This window comes from Schistocerca serialis, chromosome 3, assembly GCF_023864345.2.
Source record: "Schistocerca serialis cubense isolate TAMUIC-IGC-003099 chromosome 3, iqSchSeri2.2, whole genome shotgun sequence".
In the NCBI taxonomy this organism is placed as follows: Eukaryota; Metazoa; Arthropoda; class Insecta; order Orthoptera; family Acrididae; genus Schistocerca; species Schistocerca serialis.
Window position 1 is genome coordinate 289,611,898 of NC_064640.1, and position 24,611 is coordinate 289,636,508.

The window sequence follows — 24,611 nt, forward strand, 5'->3', positions numbered from 1 at the left end:
TAGGATGTCCGCAAAAGAGATTTCTTACAGAAGGTGTTTACAGTGCATACTTGAACACTGCTCAAATGTATCAGATCCGCATCAAATGATAGGTATACGACGAAGAGCAAAGCGAGTGGTCACAGGCTTGTAGACTGGTGAGTGAGTATAGCAGAAACAGTGAAAACCTGCACTGACAGGAATTCGTAGGACTTCGTGAAAACTGCTTAGAAGTTTGAAGACCGTCATCCAGAGTAGGGACTATGAATATTCTTCAGCAGCCGGCCGAAGTGGCCGTGCGGTTAAAGGCGCTGCAGTCTGGAACCGCAAGACCGCTACGGTCGCAGGTTCGAATCCTGCCTCGGGCATGGATGTTTGTGATGTCCTTAGGTTAGTTAGGTTTAACTAGTTCTAAGTTCTAGGGGACTAATGACCTCAGCAGTTGAGTCCCATAGTGCTCAGAGCCATTTGAACCATTTTATTCTTCAGCTTTCTGCGAATCTGTCCAGAGATCACGCAGCCAAAATTATGCAAATAGCAATTCGCACAGAGATGTGGAATCTGATATTCTTTACACGCTTCTTCCGTGAATATAACAGGAAGTAGCCTTAAACTGCTGCTGTTGTGGTTTGACGCAGCTCTGAATGCTACGCTATCCTATGCGAGCCTCTTCATCTCTGAATACCTATTGCAATCTTCATCCTTCTGAATTTGCTTACTGGATTCGTCTCTTGGTCTCCATCTACAATCCCACCCCCACCCCCATCTTCCCCCAGTACTAAATTGGTGATCGTTTGATGTCTCAGAGTGTATCCTATCAACCGATTCATTCTTTTACTCAAGTTATGCCACAGATTTATTGTCTCCCCAATTCTATTCAGTACCTCCTCACTAGTTACGTGATCTACCCATCTAATCTGCAACATTCTTCTGTAGCACCACATTTCAAAAGCTTCCATTCTCTTCTTCTGCAAACAGTTTATCGTCCATGTTTCACTTCCATACATGACTATACTCCATACAAATGCTTTCAGAAAAGATTTCCTATCACTTAAGCTATATTAGATGTTAACAAATTTCTCTCCTTCAGAAATGCTTTCCTTGCCATTGCCAGTCTACATTTTATATCCTCTCAGTTTCCATCATAATCAGTTATTTTGCTGCCCAAATAACAAAACTCATCATCTACTTTCAGTGTCTCATTTCCTAATCCAATTCCCTCAAAATTATCTGATTTAATTTGATTCCATGCAATTACCCTCGGTTTGCTTTTGTTGATGTTCATCTAATATCCTCCTTTCAAGACACTATCCATTCCATTCAAATGCTCTTCCAAGTCCTTTGCTGTCCCTGACAGAATTACAGTGTCGCTGGCAGACCTTAAAGTTTTGATCTCTTCTGCCTGAACTTTAACTCCTACTCAATTTTTTTTCTTTGGATTCCTTTACTGCTTGTTCAATGTACAGATTGGATAACATCAGCGATACTCTACATCCCTGTCTCACTCTCGTCTCAACCACTGCTTCCCTTTCATAGCTCTCGATTCTCATAACTGCCGTGGTTTCTGTACAAGTTGTAAATAGCCTTTCACTCCCAGTATTTTACCCCTGCAACATTCAGAATTGCAAAGAGAGTATTCCAGCCTACATTGTCAAAAGCTTAAACTATGCTACAATAAAAAGTACACTCTGCCACGCACTTAATTATGACCCGGAGAGTATACAGAGAGTAACTAAATCCCCTTTACAGACTTTGAGGACAGGTCCTTACACCAAAACAAGAAAAATTTGTCTAGTAATCATGGCATAGCCTTATGAGCTATGAGCGCTCAGTCCGGAACCGCGCGACTGCTACGGTCGCAGGTTCGAATCCTACCTCGGGCATGGATGTGTGTGGTGTCCTTAGGTTAGTTAGGTTTAAGTAGTTCTGAGTTCTAGGGGACTGATGACCATAGATGTTAAGTCCCATAGTGCTCAGAGCCATTTGAACCATTTTATGAGCTATGAGCACTTCTTCCTCTTCAGTATTGTGAAACACATCTCGTCTACTGCTAGGCCTTTGCTTTCCGTATTTCAGGGGGACGTAGAACGGACTAAAAGAAAAAAAAAAAGTAAACATGAGGTCTAAAATGCATACCTTAAGAGCTATGTTCAATAGACGAGAGTTGTTCGCAGCAGCAAAGAAGAAATGCTCATACCTCTTAAGGTATGCATTTTGGAGCCCATCTTTACTAGACTTTTTTCTTGTTTTGGTGTAATGAGTGTGACCGTGCAGTGTAAAGGGAATTTAAGTACACCCTGTATATCTAAATGTAGATACAAAAGGTATTGGTTTTGTTCCTAAAACTGTGCGTATAGTGTGGATTGAAAATAATGTTCTCAGTAAGCGATCAGAAATATTCAACGTCTATAGTTCAAATGGTTCAAATGGCTCTGAGCACTATGGGACTCAACTGCTGTGGTCATAAGTCCCCTAGAACTTAGAACTACTTAAACCTAACTAACCTAAGGACATCACACACATCCATGCCCGAGGCAGGATTCGAACCTGCGACCGTAGCGGTCGTGCGGTTCCAGACTGTAGCGCCTTTAACCGCTCGGCCACTCCGGCCGGCCCCAACGTCTATAGTGAAAGCGTTTATGACGTAAAGGTACTTCCATTTCTCGAAAGAATGCCTCACAGACATTCAGTATAATTCGACATCTTAGAGTGGTAACAATATTGCCTTTGCAACAACATGTACGCTAGGCAATTTTTTTAATTTTTTTTATTTGGTCTCCACAGTTTGTATTCTACTTAGCCATTTCAAACATATGTTTAGATGCTAGAGTTAATTGTACAGAAAAATATGTAAATCCATATTTACAGAGTTCTAAAACTGTAGATTATTTTAAGATAATTTAATAACAAATAGCATTATAAGTAAAACAGGCATTTGTGTGTTACTTAATCATAAGCGGTAATTCGGAGAAGCAGAGGTAAAGAGGCGTTGTTAAAGTGGAGGATCGCTGATCGATCTAAATGTTTTCTTGTAAGCCATGATCTTGTGGTAATCTGAGGCTGTAACGCAGCATAATATCCACGATTCGTCTTTTGGGACAAGTACCACGTCTCTTGCCGTGGATGTTTTCCGTGGTCCGCCGGTCGGAGTAGCCGTGCGGTTCTAGGCGCTACTGTCTGGAGCAGGGCGACCGCTACGGACGCAGGTTCGAATCCTGCCTCGGGCATGGATGTGTGTGGTGTCCTTAGGTTAGTTAGGTTTAATTAGTTCTAAGTTCTAGGCGACTGATGACCTCAGAAGTTAAGTCGCATAGTGCTCAGAGCCATTTGAACCATTTTTTTCCGTGGTCCTACATATCACGTAAGCAGCCTGTATACGGCAATTTAAAATCGAATAGTTCCTATGGATGCAGCTTGCTTCGCTAATATAACTTCCTCATTATAGAGGATATCAGTACAGGAATGCACCCACAGTAGATGGATTGTCTGTCCCCTCCTTTTACTGCAAAATAAATGTCGCGTGACTAGGGCCTCCAGTCGGGTAGACCGTCCGCCGGGTGCAAGTCTTTCGATTTGACGCCACCTCAGTGATTTGCGCGTCAAATGGTTCAAATGGCTCTGAGCACTATGGGACTTAACTTCTGAGGTCATCAGTCCCCTAGAACTTAGAACTAATTAAACCTAACTAACCTAAGGACATCACACACATCCATCCCCGAGGCAGGATTCGAACCTGCGACCGTAGTGGTCACTCCGGCCGGCGACTTGCACGTCGATGGGGATGAAATGATGATTAGAACAACACCACACCCAGTCCCTGAGCGGAGAAACTCTCAGACCCAGCCGGGAATCAAACTCGGGCCCTTAGAATTGACATTCTGTCGCGCTGACCACTCAGCTACAGGGGCGGACTCCTTTTACTGTGAATGTATTCTAGTACCACATACAATATACAACAGCTGGTTCTTTTAATCCATCTCCGGTGTTGAATACTTTTAAGGACATTCTGAGAGTCAGACAAAATCAATATCTTTAAGAAAAGAGTTGAGGATACAAACTTGAGTCCTTCGGAAAATTGTCCTGCCCCCGCCCTAACACTTGAAGCGGTTTTAATTTGAAGGCTTTGCTGACTTGGATTTGAGGACACAGAAAAGCATACACAGTATATTTCTCCTGCGGGATTTTGGAACCATCCGTTTATATAACAGGCAAAAATACTGGGTGTCTCAAACCTTTGAGTCAAAATTGAAACAGATGATAGTTGGCCCACAACCAATTTTATTGAGATAGGGAACCAACCGTCGGAAATGCATTCTTATCGTGTTGTGGACATACAAAGTGTACAACGCATAACACCAATGTAGCTCATAGGAACTGTTCGAAGCGACGACCGTCAGTCTAAATGCATGTATCGCAACGGCTTTGCAGTTCCGCCGCAGTCTCGCAAAAATCCGTGGTGTCTGCCCACCAGCAACGATTCTGTCAAATTGTTCAAATGGCTCTGAGCACTATGGGTTTTAACATCTGCGGTCATCAGTCCCCTAGAACTTAGAACTACTTGAACCTAATTAACCTAAGGACATCACACACATCAATGCCCGAGGCAGGATTCTAACCTGCGACCGTAGCGGTCGCGCGGTTCCAGACTGTAGCGCCTAGAACCGCTCGTCCACCCCGGCCGGCCGATTCTGTCAAATATGGGGGTGCATTGTCCAAGATCACCTAACAGGACCTTATTTGCTGCCTCCCCGTTTGACTGGCCCACTATGTATGGTGTCCCTACGAAATATGCTGTCACAGTTCTTGGAGAATATACCCCTTGTACCCCTTGTTGTCCACGAAAGGAGGTCGTTTCAACCAGACGGTGCACCACCAGGCCTCTTCGACGGTTAGTCCTCGAGCAGCAGAACAATACGTACCCTCATCGTTAGATTGGAAGAGGAGGTCATGTCCTACGATTAGCATTATCACCGGATCTCACATCTCTGGACTTTTTCGTCTGGGGTTATGTCAAGATGTTGATGTAAGAAACCTTCGTAAAAATGCATGAAGACCTGCTTACTAGGGTACAAGCTGCCTCTCTTCTGGTACAACAGATACCAGAAATCTTTGAGAGGGTGCAGCAGAACTTCACGGGCCGTTCCCACGCATGCACAGAGCCTGGCGGCTGTCACTTCGAACAATTACTACGAGCTAATTTATTTTTATGGAGTGTACGCTGTGTGTGTCCATAACACAATAAATACGAATATGCGACCCCTATCTCAATATAATCGGTTGTGGACCTCGTAACACCTGTTTCAATCTGACACAAAAGGTTTGAGACACCCTGTACGTAGTAATGCTGTTTTTCGTATGTCCCTGTAGACGCATTTCACAATGACGTGTGTTGGGGGTCAGTGGCCGTATATATTTAAAATGAAAACAAATGTGTGCAGAGCATAACCTAGGACACGACAGGAAACATGCCGCCGTTGTTTTCCCAGAGCTAGGAGAGGGGCTGACGTCACTGCGCTGCTAAGACCAGGCTCAATTAGGGGGCTGTGTGCTGTGTGCGCTGCTCCCTTCCGCTGCTTTGTGCACGCCCGCGGCCTGGCGTTACGCCACACCTAGCACGCACTCACACTGCCACACTCCACCTCTCCCAGAACGCGTGCTCCAACGTTTCTGGTACAGTGCGACCCCTTTTGGCGAAAGCTCAGAATGAATCAAATAGAAGGCCACTTACACGGTATCATTCACTCAGTTCTTCATTCGAGCAAGTTCCCCTTACTATTTGTTCTTCATTTGTGTGACCATTGTGTCCGTATTTGCATTATAATTCCTGAGGGTATTTTTGATCTGTCGTTGCAACTACAAAAATCCGTGATTTTTTCATCAGACGCGTTTCGCTTTATTGAGGTAAACCATCATGAGTGGTCTGTAATTAAGTTTATTTACATTTTGATTTGCTTTTTAGATTGAAAAAGAGTTCGTTAAGAGTGGGTTGGTTTGTACTTACGGTGATTTTTCGGCTGTTTTCTCGCTTACATCGGGAAATGCTGTCTGCTAGCACATCGTTGTTTTTCTGTGTTAGACACTGATGATTCTCGTCTACTTTGTAGATGTTCTGCAGCACTATGCATTTCTCATACCACACTTTTATGCACATCACTGTATTCTGTTTTTTTTTTTTTTTTCGTAATTCAAGTACGTGTTGATGTTTGTGTTTTGTAGTATTGCCAACATAACCCCTCCACTACTTTGTCTTTGACCTACAAATATGCTTTTTTTAAATTAGATTGTTGTATGTGTGTAATTCTATTTACGTATGTTTCTGTGTATTTATATACTTCCGGCCGGAGTGGCCGAGCAATTCTAGGCGCTACAGTCTGGAACCACGCGACCGCTACGGTCGCAGGTTCGAATCCTGCCCCGGGCATGGATGTGTGTGATGTCCTTAGGTTAGTTAGGTTTAAGTAGCTCTAAGTTATAGGGGACTGATGGCCTCAGAAGTTAAGTCCCATAGTGCTCAGAGCCATTTGAACCATTTATATACTGTGCAAGAGTAGAGAAGGAATAGCGATGGAGATTTATTTATTTATTTTTTTACTATTCTGGCACTCGTTATAGAAGTAAAATATATCCTGAAGATATAAGATGTAGGTCTGCACTTTGTGATAGGCGAAAATGCATGCAGTCAAAGAACCAAATTTAAATAGCTTAACAGGCCTACCTTCTTTACGTCTTCAGTCAAAACAACATTGTAAATACGTTTGAAATGGTTCAAATGGCTCTGAACACTATGGAACTTAACATGTGTGGTCATCAGTCCCCTGAACTTAGAACTACTTAAACCTAACTAACCTAAGGACATCACACACATCCATGTCCGAGGCAGCATTCGAACCTGCGAGCGTAGTGGTCACGCGGTTCCAGACTGAAGCGCCTAGAACTGCACGGCCACACCGGCCGGCAATACGTTTGAATCAAGACCGCTAATGATGTTTCAGTCAAATAAAAGCGAGCACGTATGGTGAAAAAAATACACAGTTTAAGTAATAATATAGCAACTACAGACACCGTGGACACAGAAAACGAGTAATTTCAAATTTAGCTTTGCATTCAGAGATATCTACTGACAAACATTGTAACTTCATAGGAAAATGTTACCCTCATAGTGTGTACTTAAATCTTCTATCAGTTTCCTCGGTTAAGATCAGCGGTGGTTCCATGGAGTTGAACCCCGCATCAGCAGCTTTGTGAGTAAAGACGTAACAAAATCGGTGAAAGACGAACTTCCCAGTATTTTACAGTATTTCCTGCCCTTAGTCTGTGCTGTGGAGATGCTAAATGGTCACGGGTACAGAGCAGCAGCCCGAAATATTTCTATACGACCTACGCCCTCATGCTAGTTCCTAGTTATCTCCTCATCACCAATTCTCTCCGACACATGGCGGACGACCAGTTACACCGGGCTAGCACACCATTTGCACTGCTGCCACCACACTCGCAGATAAATACCGTTTGACAAGCGTCTGCCACGCCCATCCGATGTATCGTAATTCATCACGACGTACAAACTTCTTCTGCGGCTCCATACACTGACGGCGAAGTTGTTTGCCATCTGACGCTTTCTTTGATCAGTAGCCTCTAACCATGAAATCACAGTTACTTAACTGCACCGTGTAGATGAGTTGGAAACCATGTTCTCAGTACTAGTTAACAACAATGTCATACAATTGATTCCCTGAAAAAGTTTATAGTCCGGTGACCCAAAGAGACGATTTTGATTGAAACCTTGTTATTAGCTTATTCCTCACAGTGCATCTTTATTATGTCCTTAGTAAATTTTATTTTATTATGAAATGTAATTAAATCAGATTTGCTATTTTTGTACGTCAAATAATCATGCACACACAAAATACTTCATAACATCTGTATTGAATGTAGTTAAAGGTAAAGGTAACATTGAAGTTGTTTATGTGAAATGGTCAGTTCCATTTATAATTTATCACTTTCCTTTTTAACGTGAATGACTTTATATTATGCACTGTAATATGCCCACTAGCACCAACTATCGACAGCTTCCTCTTCGTCTTTGACTTCGTTCGTTGTTTCAATCAGATGTTACGTCACCTTCCTTATGTGAGGTACTTGACTAAGAGCTTATAATCGATAATCTGTATCCTATTAGGTGAGTATACTGTCAGTCCAGTTATGTTAAAGGAACGTGATATTTTATTAAAGTTTTAATAGTTTCACTGTATTTCTTTTACCATTGCAGCAGCTGAAGAGAGTTCAAATGGTTCAAATGGCTCTGAGCACTATTGGAGGTCATCAGTCCCCTAGAACTTAGAACTTCTTAAACCTAACTAACCTAAGGACATCACACACATCCATGCCCGAGGCAGGATTCGAACCTGCGACCGTAGCAGTCGCGCGGTTCCGGACTGAAGCGCCCTAAACCGCTCGGCCACCGCGGCCGGCCTGAAGAGAGTTGTGACGAAACATGCTATTAATAAAATCTCCCATGCGATCTATACATGGAAAATTATTTTAAAGGAGGCAGACATGTAACTAGACCCTTTGTTCGCTATTATTTCTGCATGTAATCTACCAGGAAGGATTTCCAAATATAGCGTAAGCTCAGATAAACTCAAAACGGAATTCGACTCCACTCCTCCTGAGTGTAAATAATTCATAAATAAATTCATTCTCGCCCATTATAGCTCTAATCGTGTTATTTTACTATAAGTTACGATCACAAGTTCATCTTTTCGTGGCAGGCATACGTTCCAATACTCATATAATCTGACGTTGCAGGTACACGCCAAATTCTTTCTTAGTGTTCACTATGATGTCGTGGGAGGGTCTCATCTTACCACAACAACAGCTACGATGGATCGGAAGGATAAAACTCTGTCATGACTCTACAGTTACACTCCAATGGAGGTACCATTCTAGTACGATGAAACTCTGTCATGACTTCAAAGAGTCATTGACCTAAAGATGAACAGTAAATTGACAGATGTGTTTGGCAAGAATTTGTTTCAGTTGTTTTCTTAGTGTTTGGGTCCACGGACATTAAAGATCGATTTAAAAAATCATAGTTCCTATGAGGCTGCATGTTATTTGAATAAGACGCTTTATTCACCACAATTGCCCAATTTCAACCAAACTGTCAGTTTCAAGTGTACACAGTAAATATAAAAAAGACATAAAAGAGCACATGAACGAGGAGAAATTGAGGATAGAAAGTGAGAACCAATAACGCGAGACAGTCGTAAGTATACTAAAAGAAAAATAAATTAGAAATTGAAAATAACTGGAAGCGCTAGGTTTCAAATACGCTGTAATTTTTTTCTTTTCTTTTAGGACATACATTTCTGTATAATCATGTTGGTTGTCACTTTGCACGTGCATACTCCTCCTCGTTCAAGAGCTTTTTCAAGTATGTTATTAACTTTACTATGAATCATTGACAATGACTGGTTGATTGAAAGTGACCAATATCGATAAATAAAATATCCTATTCAAGTAGTATGCAGTACCACTGGTATTAAAATATCAATTAATCGAAGTTTTATGGCTGTTAGTGTATCCAGCTTCTTTCCGAACTCATCCAGCCCACAAATGACGTTCTAGTTCATCACAAAACATTTCGATGAGGTTCAGGAAGACAGTGATTTGATATTACTATTTAGAGATGGAGGATTAGGGGAGGAAGCTGGTAGTTTCCTTTTTAAAGGGAGAATTCCGGCGTTGATCTTAAGCGAATAAGGAAACCAGGAAGCTTATGTCCGGATGGCCGGTCAGGAAATTGAACCCCGGTACTCTCGAACACGGGTCGAATGTCCTGACCACTGCGTCACTCTAATGTTGGGATCCAAAAGGGCACTTCGAGCCGTTGATTTTATTCTAATCACAATACAATGACCCTTGCTTTGTAGAGCGCAACTATACAGATTCACGATACGTTCAATTCCAAACTGTTTGCACATACAATAAAGATGTTGATTAAAATGTTTTAACGTGCACCAGAGTTCATTTTGATAGCAACAACTAATAGGCCAAGTTGAAATGTCTTACGAAATCTGAACCTACAATATTCCTAGGCGCACCTCACTCAAAAGGGGTATACATGGCAGTCGGATTATTTTTATTTTTATATTTATGGTACGTGAAGTTCACAACTCAAATATCAGTCAGCAAACGCACTTCAATGCAGCTCTCAAATATTCTGGGGAAAATCGACTGTTAAGTTTTCAGATCCTCTTTAATATGGTAAAGCAAGATCATTTTCTTTTCGACGGGTCGTGTGCCTGTGTGATAGAAAGCTTGCCTAACACGTGTGTGGCGCAGGTTCGATTCCCCGATCTGTCAAAATGTTAAACAAATGTGCATCTTCTATGAGTATTTCCATGAAGCGTAAAATATATGGGGATTAAAAAGAATTTAGTTTGTATTTTTTTAACTTAAACAATCTTTTATAAAAGATCAGTAACTGAGAATGTTTAATACTGGATTTTTGTGTGCAATATGCAAATTAGAAATAAGAAGAAGAGCATTTTTCATAAGAATAACAATTATATGTCTATTAGTTATTACATATTTGATCAATTTTATATGTAATGACGAAGATATTCGAAATGAACAGAGAAAAACGAAAAAGGTAATGACCGAAGCAAGAGTCGAACCACCTATTACGTTTCGAGCGCTACTGTTTTTTTTTCCATCTTCATGTATTTTAAACTTCACGGAACTGGTAGGACAAGCATCTCTATTTAAAAATGCATCAGCTGGAATCGAACCTAAAAACCCTACGTGACAGGAGAGCATTCTACTACACAACCACACGGCCTCTCGAGAAGGAGCGACTTTGCTTTAGCGTATTAAACACGGTAGGAAAACTTTAGAGTGGATTTCCTCGAGAATTTTTGAAAGTTACATCTAACTATTTTGGGGGATTAATATTTGAGTTCTGAGCTTCACGTACTACAAATATAAAAAATTACAAAAATCCAGTTGCCGTCGGATAATGTTCGACAAGCATATTCCGTGCTATGACTCAAACACAATTCCACTTGCAGCAATCCAAGCAACTTCACACAAGGCTTTTTTTTTTCTAATAGTGGTAGGACAACAATGACAAGTGAGTCTCGTTTCCACTGCCTTGTAGCCGTTATTGGAAATTCCACTGCCGCAGCTGACGACTGGGCACTCCTTACGGTGAAATCTCTGATTAAGTTCCAAGTTACAGTCCTGTTCCGCTCCAAGTCACTCATTTCTCTCTGTTGACTCATTCTGACAGAAGTACGCCTCTTGTCCTGACGCACCGTGCGTCTACTTGTACTCAAGCGTACGCATGACCTGCGTCGCACAGAGTGCGTTCAGTAGGATATCCGGAGACATTGGCCCCAGAGTACTAGTATTCCCATTGTACTAAAAATAATTTGTACTAGAAACAGTTGCGTAACTTGAACGTTAAATCGCTGTAGTGCATTTTTAGGCAGTTTTCATTCTACTAGTAACAAAACTGAAAAGAACGGTACATAGTCGACGATCCTCCCCCCCCCCCCCCCCTCCTTTCTCTCTCTCTCACTCTGCGCACGCGTGGATGTGTTGGTGTTTGATTCAATCGCATTACACCGTGACATATCCGTTGCATACAGCAAATTTTAGAATTCCAACAAAGTGTCGTTAGGTTAAATCAAAATTACGTCGAAACTATAAGACAAAGAAGAAAAAACAAAGTCCCACCAAGAAGGAATTATCCGAATGGGACGCAAACAGGCAGATGAAATGTAGCCTACATGTACTGACAAACAATTGATCAAAGTTTCAGAAAAATTGGACGATTCATTCAAGACAACGATCTTTACAAACTGTGCAAGTCAATAACGCGTTTGTCCACCTCTGGCCCTTGTGCAAGCAGTTACTTGGCATGGCTTTGATTGATAGAGTTGGTAGATGTTCTCCTGAGGGATATTGAGCCAAATTCTGTCCAACTGGAGCGTTAGATCGTCAAAATCCCAAGCAGACTGGAAGGCCCTGCCCATACTGCTCCCGGTCGCAGGTTCGAATCCTGCCTCGGGCGTGGATGTGTGTGATGTCCTTAGGTTAGTTAGGTTTAATTAGTTCTAAGTTCTAGGCAACTGATGACCTCAGAAATTAAGTCGCATAGTGCTCAGAGCCATTTGAACCATAATGCTCCAAACATTGTTAATTGGGGAGAGGTCCGGCGGCCTTGCTGGCCAACATAGGGTTTGGCAAGGACGAAGACAAGCAGTAGAAATTCTCGCTGTCCTCCCTCAGGAGGACACGTAATAACTCTATTACCATGTCTGACTTACAGCAATGAGACACGGACTTTCAACGCGAAACATAATCGTACGTTTGCATGTGAAACTGTAGCAACAACATATTTGTCAAGAACTCGGTATTAAATGTGATGACAGTGCTCTATACCGCGTCCTGAAATCTTGAATATATACTGACCAATGCATCTTCTTTGCATTCACAAGGAATTATTTAAATTTCCATAACACTTAGAGCAAGGCAGGCTTTTACCGGGCTCAGTATCTGTAATTTTCTTATGTGATCGGAAGAACTATTCACTACCTTGTCCGCCCATGACTCTGCCTATTTCATTTGATGTAGCTCCGAAGAAAGCAAGGAGTGCCGTAGACTGATCTTCTTGCTGTAGACTGATCTTCTTGTGATGACGGAGTATCTCCGTGTTTTCGTTTCTTAGAAATGGCTAACATAATATCCCGTTCACTATAGCAGGTCATCCGCGACATGACTATCAGATATCTGATTTCGAAACCTTGGTGATTCTGGTCAAAATCAATTTTAGCCCTATGTACCAGCGTGTTTATGACTACCCCCTTTGGGACTGAGTGCAGAAAGCTTTGTGCACTAAGATATACGTCCGTATATGTTGGTTTGCGGCAAACAGAGTGGTCGAGTCACGAATCTGATTTTTATTCAAGCAAAACATCTAAAATGGTATATTTCCTTCTCTCTCCATCTCAACAGCGAATTTCACATTAGTGTGCGTACTCTTCATATAATAAATTAACAGATGAATACCTCCGACTTCATGTGGTCACATTATAAAAGTGGCTCCAACGTAAAGATAAAAGCCCTGGGCAGACACGGTATTCTATCCATTTTCCTACCACCCAAGAAAATTAAAGTAAAACTGCTCCCAATGGTCACTCTATACATATGATTTCAGAACGCTGCACAGAGCACCGACGTTACATTAAATATTGCTCTTTTGACAAATATGTTGTTGCCGATCACAGCCTCAAAAACGCACATACATTGTGTTTGATGGAATAGGACTCTTATCTCCTGGGTCTTTCTGCTTACATTCTATCATCAAGGAAGCCGCTGAGATTATAATGTGCAATAATAACGTTAACCGGGAGAACCGCTATACCTTAGTGGAGCATGAAAATGAGCTAGCGAAATTGAAACGCTACAGAGAAACAGAAAGCTGAGAGACACGGGTTGGGCAAAAATATTGAAACATTGAGAGGTATGCATGCTTGGACCTAAATTCAGATGCTAGAGAAGCCTGCATGTTTCGCTGTTGCATTTGACGACAAACGACACCCGTGCTGTGTCCTCAATACCTTGCGAGTGTCAGTCTTTTTTTAGAACAGTGTTCTTTGTACTTGTGCGTGCACTATGTCCGAACTAAGTGAACTGGGACGTGGGCAAATTGTTGGTGCTCTTATGGTGAGTCGGTAAACAAGGGAGCCGAAGTGTTTGTGTTCCGAGAGGTATCGTATCGAAGATTTATATCGCATATAGGAAAAGCGGAGAAAACGCGGACGAAAGTGTGTGTTGAGTAATCGTGACAGACGGCCATTGAAGAGAACTGTGACGAAAAACAAGATAGTGACAATTGAAAAAGTAACTGTAGAATTGAATATCGAAGTCGCGAACCCTGTCAGCACCAAAACAACATGAAGGGAGCGCCATAAGCAGGGTGAGATGGAATAACAAAACCGCGCGTCAGTGATGGATATGCACGTAACAAGAAAGTGAAGAGCTGGAGCCATAAAACCTGGACTATAGAGCAATGGAAAAAAGTAATTTGGTCTGATGAGTCTTGCTTTACAATGCTTCCATCTTATGGGCGAGTTTACATCCCAAGGGTGAAACATGGTAAGGAGTCGGAGATGATATGGGCAGCCACATCCTGGTAATCCATGGGCAAATGGTTACTCTGCAAGGTCGCATTACTGCTAAAGATTATTTGACCATTTTGGCCGATCAGGTTCATCCCATGGGATAATAATAGTTCCCCAGTGGCAATGCTGTTTTTCAAGACGACAGTTCCTCTGGCCCTCTACTCACACAGCTCGCATCGTCCTGACCGGTTTTGTGGGTTCGATGATGACTTGTCGCATCTCCCCTTGCCACCACAGACACCATATATCTACCTTATCGAGCTTTCGTGGCCTACTGTGGAGAGAAGGATGCATGATCGCTATCCACCTCCATGATCATTCCCTGCAGTTGTCACAATTTTGCAGGAAGATTCCCTCCAGAACCATAAATAACCTGCATTCATCCATTCCAAGACGACTGGAGGTTGTTCCGAACGCCTTCGGTTTTCCTTCATCTTATGTGGCATGGTAAAGTGTTCTGTTTGTGGTCTTTTCATATTTTTGTTCAACTCCTGTGTATGAGAATAAAACATGTACCGAGTGAGTACAAGCGGACTTTCTAATGCACTATCAGAGAAGGATATTCAGGTTTTGAGTGAATTTGAGAAGCAGCATGCGTTCCCACGCTTTTCAGCACCCCTCTCTACAAAATAATTGACTTTCAATTAATGAATTTATAAACGAACACTACTGGTGCCGTGTCGCATTCATTCCTATACCAAAAGTTTCGCTCTAAGCGCACAGCTCGGAATCTGGGTTGCTGTATCTGTCATGGACTCATTTATCAAAATGTAGATAGGAGTCTCTGATGTGGATGGGTCTTTAACAATAACTGTTCATCCAGAATGTGAAAGGAAGATTTTCACCTAGCTGTGTCCCCAAAACCAATTAAAACTGCGACAAAATAATAAGACTAAATTAAACAATTGTGTAGGACATTGGCTCGCCATTTTAAGCCAGGCCTAAAGAGATACTGGATGGGGCTATTGGAGAGCACGTGGTCTGCCGGCTTTCGAAACTAAAATCGCTGTTTCTGTCTCAGCCAGCCCCTGACTTGTCCTTACTAGGCTAAGTGGAACCCGCTACTATTCCCTGAGAAAAATTTTCGATGATATTAGGGATGGATCCCAGACCTTCGTGCGGCAGGCAGAAATAGATATTGCTTTGCCGCAAAGGTGGATCAGCTGCAATAAATCTTTGTTTCCTGAATGAAGGTCTAGGGTCCCAGCATTTGTACGACTCTCTCTCTCTCTCTCTCTCTCTCTCTCTCTCTCTCTCTCTCTCTCTCGGTCTCTGTCTCTCTTGAATATGAAGTTTATTATCCGCTGTCGTATGGAGATTAATTGCTGTAAGATGGTTTCATTGTTGTGGACGTACATCCGTAATCTGACGCCCGTAACTGCTTCTGCTTATAACTGTTACGAATCACGACTCCATGCTGGAGGCTTGAGTTACGGGTGGGTGTTGCACACCCGGTGCATCCAGCACCGGACGTGCACTGCGCTTTGTGTTCTGCGACAAACCCATTCCACCACCATCCAGCGGTCACTGACCGATGACCGGACATTGGTCCCGGGTGCGCAGTACCGCCGTTTGCCAAACGCAATTAGGGTGTGTCTATTCTGCCCAGTCTTCGCTTCGCTTCCAAGTTTACACAGAGCAGCAATAATGGCCAGTGGCTAAACCTGTGGTAAACATTTCATATGAGCAAGGTCAAGAACGATGCGACGCCTGCGAATTAAAATCTCTATTAAAATCTCTACCAGTTGTGGAAAGTTTTCGCAGGCGTCGTCATTTGCATTATAAGAACTCCCTCTCCTTCAAGCAGCAGTTTATCGTAGTTCACTGGAGCAACGAAAGGTACCAATAGAGTGGAAAAAAACGCAGGCCATTCCCATTTTCAAGAAAGGTCGTAGGGCAGATGCACGTAATAGTATGCCTATATCGTTGACGTCGATTTGTTGTAGAATTATGGAACATGGCTTATGCTCAAGAATTATGAAGCTTTTGGAGAACGAAAATCTCCTTTATACAAATCAACATGGATTCCGGAAACAGAGATCTTGAGAAATTCAGCTCGCTCTGTTCCTCCATGAGATCCATAGCACTGTAGACAACGGCGCTCAGGTTGACGCCGCTTCCTTGGCTTCAGGAAGGCTTTTGACACCGTCCCATGCTGCAGTCTGGAGAAAAAAAACACGAGCTTGCCGAGTAACGAATTAGATTTGCTACTGGATTCAGGACTTCCTTACATATAGAACTCAACGTGTCGCTGTTAACGGAACAAAATCGACAGATGTAAAGGTAGTTAGCCTCGCGGAGTGGCCGTGCGGTTTGAGGCGCCATGTCACAAACTGCGCGGCCCCTACCGCTGGAGGTTTCGAGTCCTCCCTCGGACATGGATGTGTGTGTTGTTCTTAGCATAAGTTAGTTTACGTAGTGTGTAAGTCTAGGGACCGGTGACCTCAGCAGCTTGGTCCCTTAGGAATTCACACACATTTGAACATTTTGTAAAAGTACCAAAGAAAGCATCAGTTTAATAAGTCACGGCTGCAAAATACTAACACGAATTCTTTACAGACGAATGGAAAAGCTGGTAGAAGCCGACCTCGGGGTAGGTCAGTTTGTATTCCGTAGAAATGTTAGAACACGTGAGGCAATACTGACACTGCGACTTATCTTAGAAAGTAGATTAAGGAAAGGCAATCTTACGTTTATAGCATTTGTAGACTTAGAGAAAACTTTTGGCAGTGTTGAGTGGAACACTCTCTTTGAAATTCTGAAGGTGGCAGGGGTAAAATACAGGGAGCGAAAGGCTATTTACAATTTGTACAGAAACCAGATGGCAGTTATAAGAGTCGAGAGGCATGAAAGGGAAGCAGTGGTTGGGAAGGTAGTGAGACAGGGTTGTAGCCTACCCCCGATCTTATTCAATCTGTACATTGAGCAGACAGTAAAGGAAGCAAAAGAAAAATTCGGAGTAGGAATTAAAATCCATGGAGGAGAAATAAAAACTTTGAGGTTTGCCGATGACATTGTAATTCTGTCAGATATAGCAAAGGACCTGGAAGAGCAGTTGAACGGAATGGACAGTGTCTTGAAAGGAGGATATAAGATGAACATCAAAAAAAGCAAAACGAGGATAATGGAATATAGTCGAATTAAATCGGGTGATACTGAGGGAATCAGATTCGGAAATGAGACACTTAAAGTAGTAGATGAGTTTTGCTATTTGGGGAGCAAAATGATGATGGTCGAAGTAGAGACGATATAAAATGTAGACTGGCAATGACAAGGAAAGCGTTTCTAAAGAAGGGAAATTTGTTAACATGGAGTATAGATTTAAGTGTCAGGAAGTCGTTTCTGAAAGTATTTGTATGGAGTTTAGCCATGTATGTAAGTGAAACGTGGACGATAAATAGTTTAGACAAGAAGAGAATAGAAGCTTTCGAAATGTGGTACTACAGAAGAAAGCTGAAGATTAAATGGGTAGATCAAATAACTAATAAGGAGGTACTGAATAGAATTGTGGAGAAGAGAAATTTGTAGCACAACTTGACTAGAGGAAAGGATTGGTTGGTAGGACATGTTCTGAGGCATCGAAGGATCATAAATTTAGTATTGGAGGGCAGCGTGGAGGGTAAAACTCGTAGAGAGAGACCAACAGATGAATACACTAAGCAAATTCAGAAGGATGTAGGTTACAGTAGATACTGGGAGATGAAGAAGCTTGCAGAGGATAGAATAGCTTGGAGAGCTGCATTAAACCAGTCTCTGGACTGAAGACCACAACAACAACAGCTTTACAGAGTACCCAAGGAAGTGTAATCGCACCGTTATTGTTTACAGTGTATACAAATAATCTAGTAGAAATCGTCGGAAACACTTTCAAGACTGTTCGCAGTTGATGCAGTTGTCTATAAGACAATAGCAATGCCAGAAGACAGTGTCGATCTGCAAAATTACCTACAGAAGATTAATGAATGGCGCACGATGCAGTCTCTGGCAATTGATCGAGAACAATCCGCTACTGTACAACTACACTATTGACGACAAATTCCTGGAAACAGTACATACCGTAAAATGTCTAGGTGTAACTATCCAGAGCGACCTGAAGTGGAATGACGATATAAAACAAAGCAGTCGCCAGACATAGATTCATAGGAAGAATGTTAAGGAAATGTAACTCATCCACGAAAGAAGTGGCTTACGATGGACTTGTTCGACCGATTTTTGAGTACTGTTCATCAATCTGGGATCCTTAGTAGGTAGGACCGATATAAGACAAAGAGAAGATCCAACGAAGAGCGGCGCGTTTCGTCACGGGCTCATTTAGTCCTCACGAGAGTGTTACGTGAATGTTCGTAAAACTCCACTGGCAGACGTTACAAGAGAGGTGTTGTGAATGATAGAGAGGTTTTCTTTTAAAATTTCGAGAGAGTGCTTTCCAGTAAGAATCGGACAGCTATTATTTCCAGCCGCATACACCTCGTTATAAAGCCACGATGAAAAAATTTGAGAAATTATAGCCAATACAGTGGCTTACCGACAATCATTCTACCGGCGCGCCATTCGCGAGTGGAACAGACAAGGGGGGCTAAGTTACTAACACCGGAACCACGTCCCGCCACACATCGTCAGGTGTGTTGTGGGGTATTGATGTAGATGTAGATGTGAGATTTGCGATGAAACGTACCATGCCATTTCTGATTCGCGATCTTCTCACTACGTATTGCCCCCGATGCTGGAGCCAAATAACTACAAGGAACAAGAATTCTGCATTGGAGTCATGCGTAGACAGAAATGACGTCTTACATCCACCCAAAAAACTGTTGTGCTAACTCCAATAGTCGACAGTAGGTTAGATTTTATCATTAGACACAGCCCAACACTCGTGCCGAAGCTTTAGAGTTAAATTTTGTTCCTCAGATCTGTAGGGAAATCATGAAACCTTATTATAACATTACGACTAAAGTGTTGCAAAATACGAATGTACGAAACACACCGTAAGTCTGTACAAAGCGACCTCGAGACGTGAAAATTGTCGAAAAAGGAAGAAAGAGAGAGGAAGAAATCTAATAGACGGGAATACAATCTCGCTGCGAGAAGGGTTATCATTCAATTATTGGACCGCTACCGCTGTGTGAGACTAGATGCCTTCTTCCAACTTCTCCTTCAAGACCGCAATGCTATACAAGGCGGTCAGAAACAGTCTAAAAAGATTGCAAGGGTTTTGCAGCTACGTTGTGCTCAGAAATAATTGTTGAGAATAAATTCGATGCTTTGTGCCGGCTCTGAGTTAATACTCAAGTTAGCCGAATAGGCCGCTGCGTGCGCACATTCAAGTGGTCCAACATATACTATTAGTATCAGTTATTCTCATAGCGTAGATGATAGCGCACGAGACTGCCCAGGTTTTGGCTATGGTTCGATCCTTACTGCCGTCCCATGTCCGATTTTTGTATCGCTCTCTTGTTCGGTTTTAGGAAACCAAACAAAGTACACGTTTGTCGACACCGTCACTGACGGGCCACTTGAATTTGCGCAGCAACGTCCTGATTGGCTAACATCAATTCTAATTAACTCAGAAACGGCACAACGTGTCTAATTTTTTTCTTAACAGTTATTTCTCAGTACTATATATTCTGTAAAACGCTTACAAGCGTCTAAGACTGTTTCTGACATTCCTGGGTAACCAAAGGAGTGCCACCTGTGTTTAGCGCTGTCATTGGCCATTGATATGTAAACAAAGTTTCATTGGTGCGAATTTTCTTTTCGCTTGTCTGACTCCTCTCACATGCAGTAATTCCAATGAATCGGACCAGCCGGCCGGCGTGGCCGTGCGGTTCTAGGCGCTACAGTCTGGAGCCGAGCGACCGCTACGGTAGCAGGTTCGAATCCTGCCTCGGGCATGGATGTGTGTGATGTCCTTAGGTTAGTTAAGTTTAATTAGTTCTAAGTTCTAGGGGACTGATACCTCAGAAGTTAAGTCGCATAGTGCTCAGAGCCATTTGAGCCTTTCTTTATATATATATATATATATATATATATATATATATATATATATATATATATATATATATATATATATATTCGGACCATGGGAACGCTCGTCTTATTGGCAGCATACATTAATTACCTTGACAATTCGATCTAAAACCTTACAAGCACAGTAGTATCGCAGAAGGGAGGCGAATCATATGATTTAATTGTTAATTTAACACTGTTAAAATTGCGAGATAAAATTTACACAAATGTAATGTAATTTTACAGTTTGTTCATGCACGAAAAAGCCTGCAGTGTAACAGCCCAGGCAAAGAGGATAGAAAGAGGTCGAATATGGAAAATAATTCGAGTAGGCGTATATGTTTGTACAGCGGTAGGATGGAGTGCCATGAACAGCATACTAAAATTCCTGAACGATGGATGGTGAGTGTGGGAGTGGGGGTTCGTTTGAATGTCAGTTGTACGTTTTTCTGGAATAACTCGAAAACTGCGTTCTCTATCGAAAATGTATCCTAGTAAAAAATTATGGTACATTAAATTCTCGCCGGCCGGAGTGGCCGAGCGGTTCTAGACGCTTCAGTCTGGAACTGAGCGACCGCTACGATCGCAGGTTCGAATCCTGCCTCGGGCATGGATGTGTGTGATGTCCTTAGGTTCGTTAGGTTTAATTAGTTCTAAGTTCTAGGGGACTGATGACCTCAGATGTTAAGTCCCATAGTGCTCAGAGCAATTTGAATTTTTTGATTAAATTTCCTACAACAAACGTCCGGTTAATTTTTTTCTCTAGGACTAACAGTTTGCGCGAAGAAATCTAAAGAATATTGAAAGGTTTGTATAGGCAAATCTGAGACACTTTCCAGACTTGACAGTCCACAAGTATTCGGTATCAAATTGTTCGCCTCGATTTCCACTACAGAACTGTGGTACGCTGTAAATTATTATCGTTTTTCACCCTGTATAAGTAGCCATATTGCAGTTGCTGGACAGACACTTCTTCTTCTTTCACACTGTGTAAGAGGCATTCAAACGAAAAGAAGACAGATGGAAAAAAGTAAGTAAAGTATTTATTATTCAAAAGAAATCACCGTAGGTGTTGACACATTTCTCCCACTGTGAGACAAGGCGCTCAGTGCCTTTATGGGGAAATTTTTGCGGCTGCCTACGGAATCATAGTTGTATCCAAACGTGCACCTCTTCGTCTGAAGCAAATCGGCCGCCACGAATGTCTTTCTCCAGAGCTGCAAAATACGAAAATCGCTTGGGGAGTCCTGGTAGGATCAGCCCCTGGACGCAAAATTCCTCTCGTAGCCTTCGCTAGAGGCTCGCGGCGGCACTTTGGAATGGTAATAGGAAGCAGACGCCGGGGTGTGGACTATTGCCGCAGCTGTGCCGAGGAATGCGAAGGCTTGGGGTGCGGGGACAGGAAGTGCGTAGGGGGTGAGTGTGAGAGAGCCATCTGCCCGCCCTGGCCTGTGTCTCAACAGAGCCGGCTGTGTGGCACAACGCCTAGCATCAGGCCAGCGTCCCCCCCTCAATGGACTCCTTCTGCAACGGACTGGCGACTCTGACATTACAACAGACTCATCTGGTTTCCGTTGTACTCAGCGCTCTAAAGACTGGTTTGAGGCAGCTCTCCAAGTCAGAAATTCTTCTACGCGGTAATGTCGGGAATACCTAAAGGAGGTTTACTATTTACTGTAAATATATATGCTGTATCAGGTATCGACGGAAGTCCCGCGAGGCTGTTCGCAAATGGTGCTATTGTCCATAGCACGTCTGCAACGTTAGGAGGCTGATTAAAAGTGTGGGGACACCTGCAGATGATGCACGATTGCTGTAGAGACTCGCAGTGATCCTTAAAGTAAATAAATGTAACCTATTGCGCGTAAATAGGTGCAGAGATCCAATACTGTTCTATTACACTATTTGCGGTTAATTACAAAATTGTTAACAGAAAATTACCCAGCAGTAGGAGCCACCTAAAGTGAAAGGTTCACGTAAAACTAATTTAAGGAAAGCGGTTAGGAGATAGATTCGTTGGGAGAATCATATGAAACAGTAATTCATTCACAAAATAAGTGACGATGCTGGTGTTTGGTTTTGTGGGGCGCTCTAACTGCGCGATCATCAGCGCCGTACAAAGTCCCAATTTTTTTAACAGTCCATTTTTTTTACACAACCAATCTAGCCACTGCCGCGAATGACAGTTATGATGAAGACAACACAACTCCCAGTCTCCGGGCAGAGAAAATCCCCAACCTGGCCAGGAATCGAACCCGGGACCCCGTGATCCAAAGGCAGCAACTCTAGCCACTAGACCACGAGCTGCGGACACACAAGATAAGAAGCCTTCAAAAGGTGAGTTCGCCTGATTCCTGTTTATTGCTCATTAATATACGACAGCCGGCCGCGGTGGCCGAGCGGTTCTAGGCGCTTCAGTCCGGAACCGCGCGACTGCTACGGTCGCAGGTTCGAATCCTGCCTCGGGCATGGATGTGTGTGATGTCCTTAGGTTAGTTAGGTTTAAGTTGTTCTAAGTTCTAGGGGACTGATGACCTCAGATGTTAAGTCCCATAGTGCCCAAAGCCATTTGAACCATTTTTGAATTGATTAATAGAAGGCATCACGGAAAGGTTTATTGCTGAAATTCCAAGAGAGTGCCTTCCAAAAAGAGTGGGGCAACAAGTTACTGCCCACATCCCCCCCCCCCTCCCTCTCAGTGTCCTACCATATATGTCTCACGAAATGATCACGATCAGAAACTCGGAGAAATTATAGCTCATATTGAGGTCTACCAACAATCGCTCTTCAAATGGTTCAAATGGCTCTGAGCACTATGGGACTTAACATCCGAGGTCATCAGTCCCCTAGAACTTAGAACTACTTAAACATAACTAACCTATGGGCATCACACACATCCATGCCCGAGGCAGGATTCGAACCTGCGACCGTAGCGGTCGCGGGGTTCCGGACTCAAGCGCCTAGAACAGCTTCTCCACAGCGGCCGGCCTAATCGTTCTTCCCTCGGATTATTCGCACGTGAAACGGGGATGAGGGGAAATCATATCGGTGCTGCTAGAAGCACTCTCTGTCAGACACCAGATGGATACTTGCGGAATGTAGATGTGGGTGAAGTCTTTTCTTATCTTAACGGGATGAAAACGAAACATGCAGAGGTACCTTCGGTAGTTCGCCAACGGACTGTTGTTGTGGTTTTCTGCCGGAAGACTGGTTTGATGCAGTTTTCCGTAATAGTTTATCCTGTACAAGCCTCTTCATTCCTGCATAATTAACGCATTCTTCATCCTTTTTAACCTGCTGGCTGATTCGGGTACTGGTCTCTATAATTTCTACTCCCAAAACTTAGTTCCATTACCAAACCAAGAGTTCGCTGATGGCTGTCGATGTTTCCTATCTACAGGTCCCTTCCTTTATTCAATTCTGTGCCATAAGTTTCTTTTTAACCAGTTGATTCATTCTCTCCTCATCTGTTTTACGATGTACCCATCTAATCTTCAGCATTCCTGTTGTCTGAATTGTCTTTCGTCATATTTCACTTCCATACATGGATACACTCCTGAGAAAACTTCCTAACATTGAACTTCAAATTTAAATTCATCTTTATCAATAATGCTTGTCTTGCTCTTACCAGTCTATATCCCCTTGCATCGGTAATTATCAGTTATTTTGTTGCCCAAATAACAAAACTAGTCTACTGCTTTCAGTGTCTCACTTCCTAACCTAATTCCCTCAGCATTGCCTGATACATTTCTACAACATTCAATTACCCTTCTTTTACTTTTATTGATGTTCATCTTATAATCTCTTTTCAAGGCACTATCCATTTCGTTCATCTTCTCTTCCATGTCCTTAGCCGTCTCTGATAGAATTGCGAAGTCACCCGCAAAACCGCAATGTTTTTGTTTCTTCTCCCAGAACTTTAGTTCCCTTTCTATATTTCCCTTTGGTTTCCTACACACAGCCGTTAATCTGTACAGTGGAAGGACATCAGTAAGATTCGCTGGTGATACGGCTGTCCTCTGAGAAATTGATGAAGAATTACAGTACCTGTTGAAGGGAATGAGGATCTGCTGAGTGCAGAATATGATTTGAGAGTAAATTAAAGGAAGATGACAGTGTTAAGAAACAGTGTAGAACTTGAGGACCATGTAGAAGATGAAGCGAAGTAGTTTGCAACCTTGGCAGCAAAGTAAAGCATGCTGAACGAAGTATGGAGGCTATACGAAGCAGGCTAGCTCGTGCAAAAACGGCATTGGTCGCTAAGACAAGTCTATTGTTATAAGCATAGGCCTCAGGTGGAGAAAAATTACTAAGAATGTACGTTGAAAGCACAGCGTCGTATGGAGGAGAATCAAGGACTCTGGGAAAACCGAACATAAACGGAATCAAAGCGTTTAAGATGTGTTGCAGAAGGATCCTGAAACTTAAGTGCAC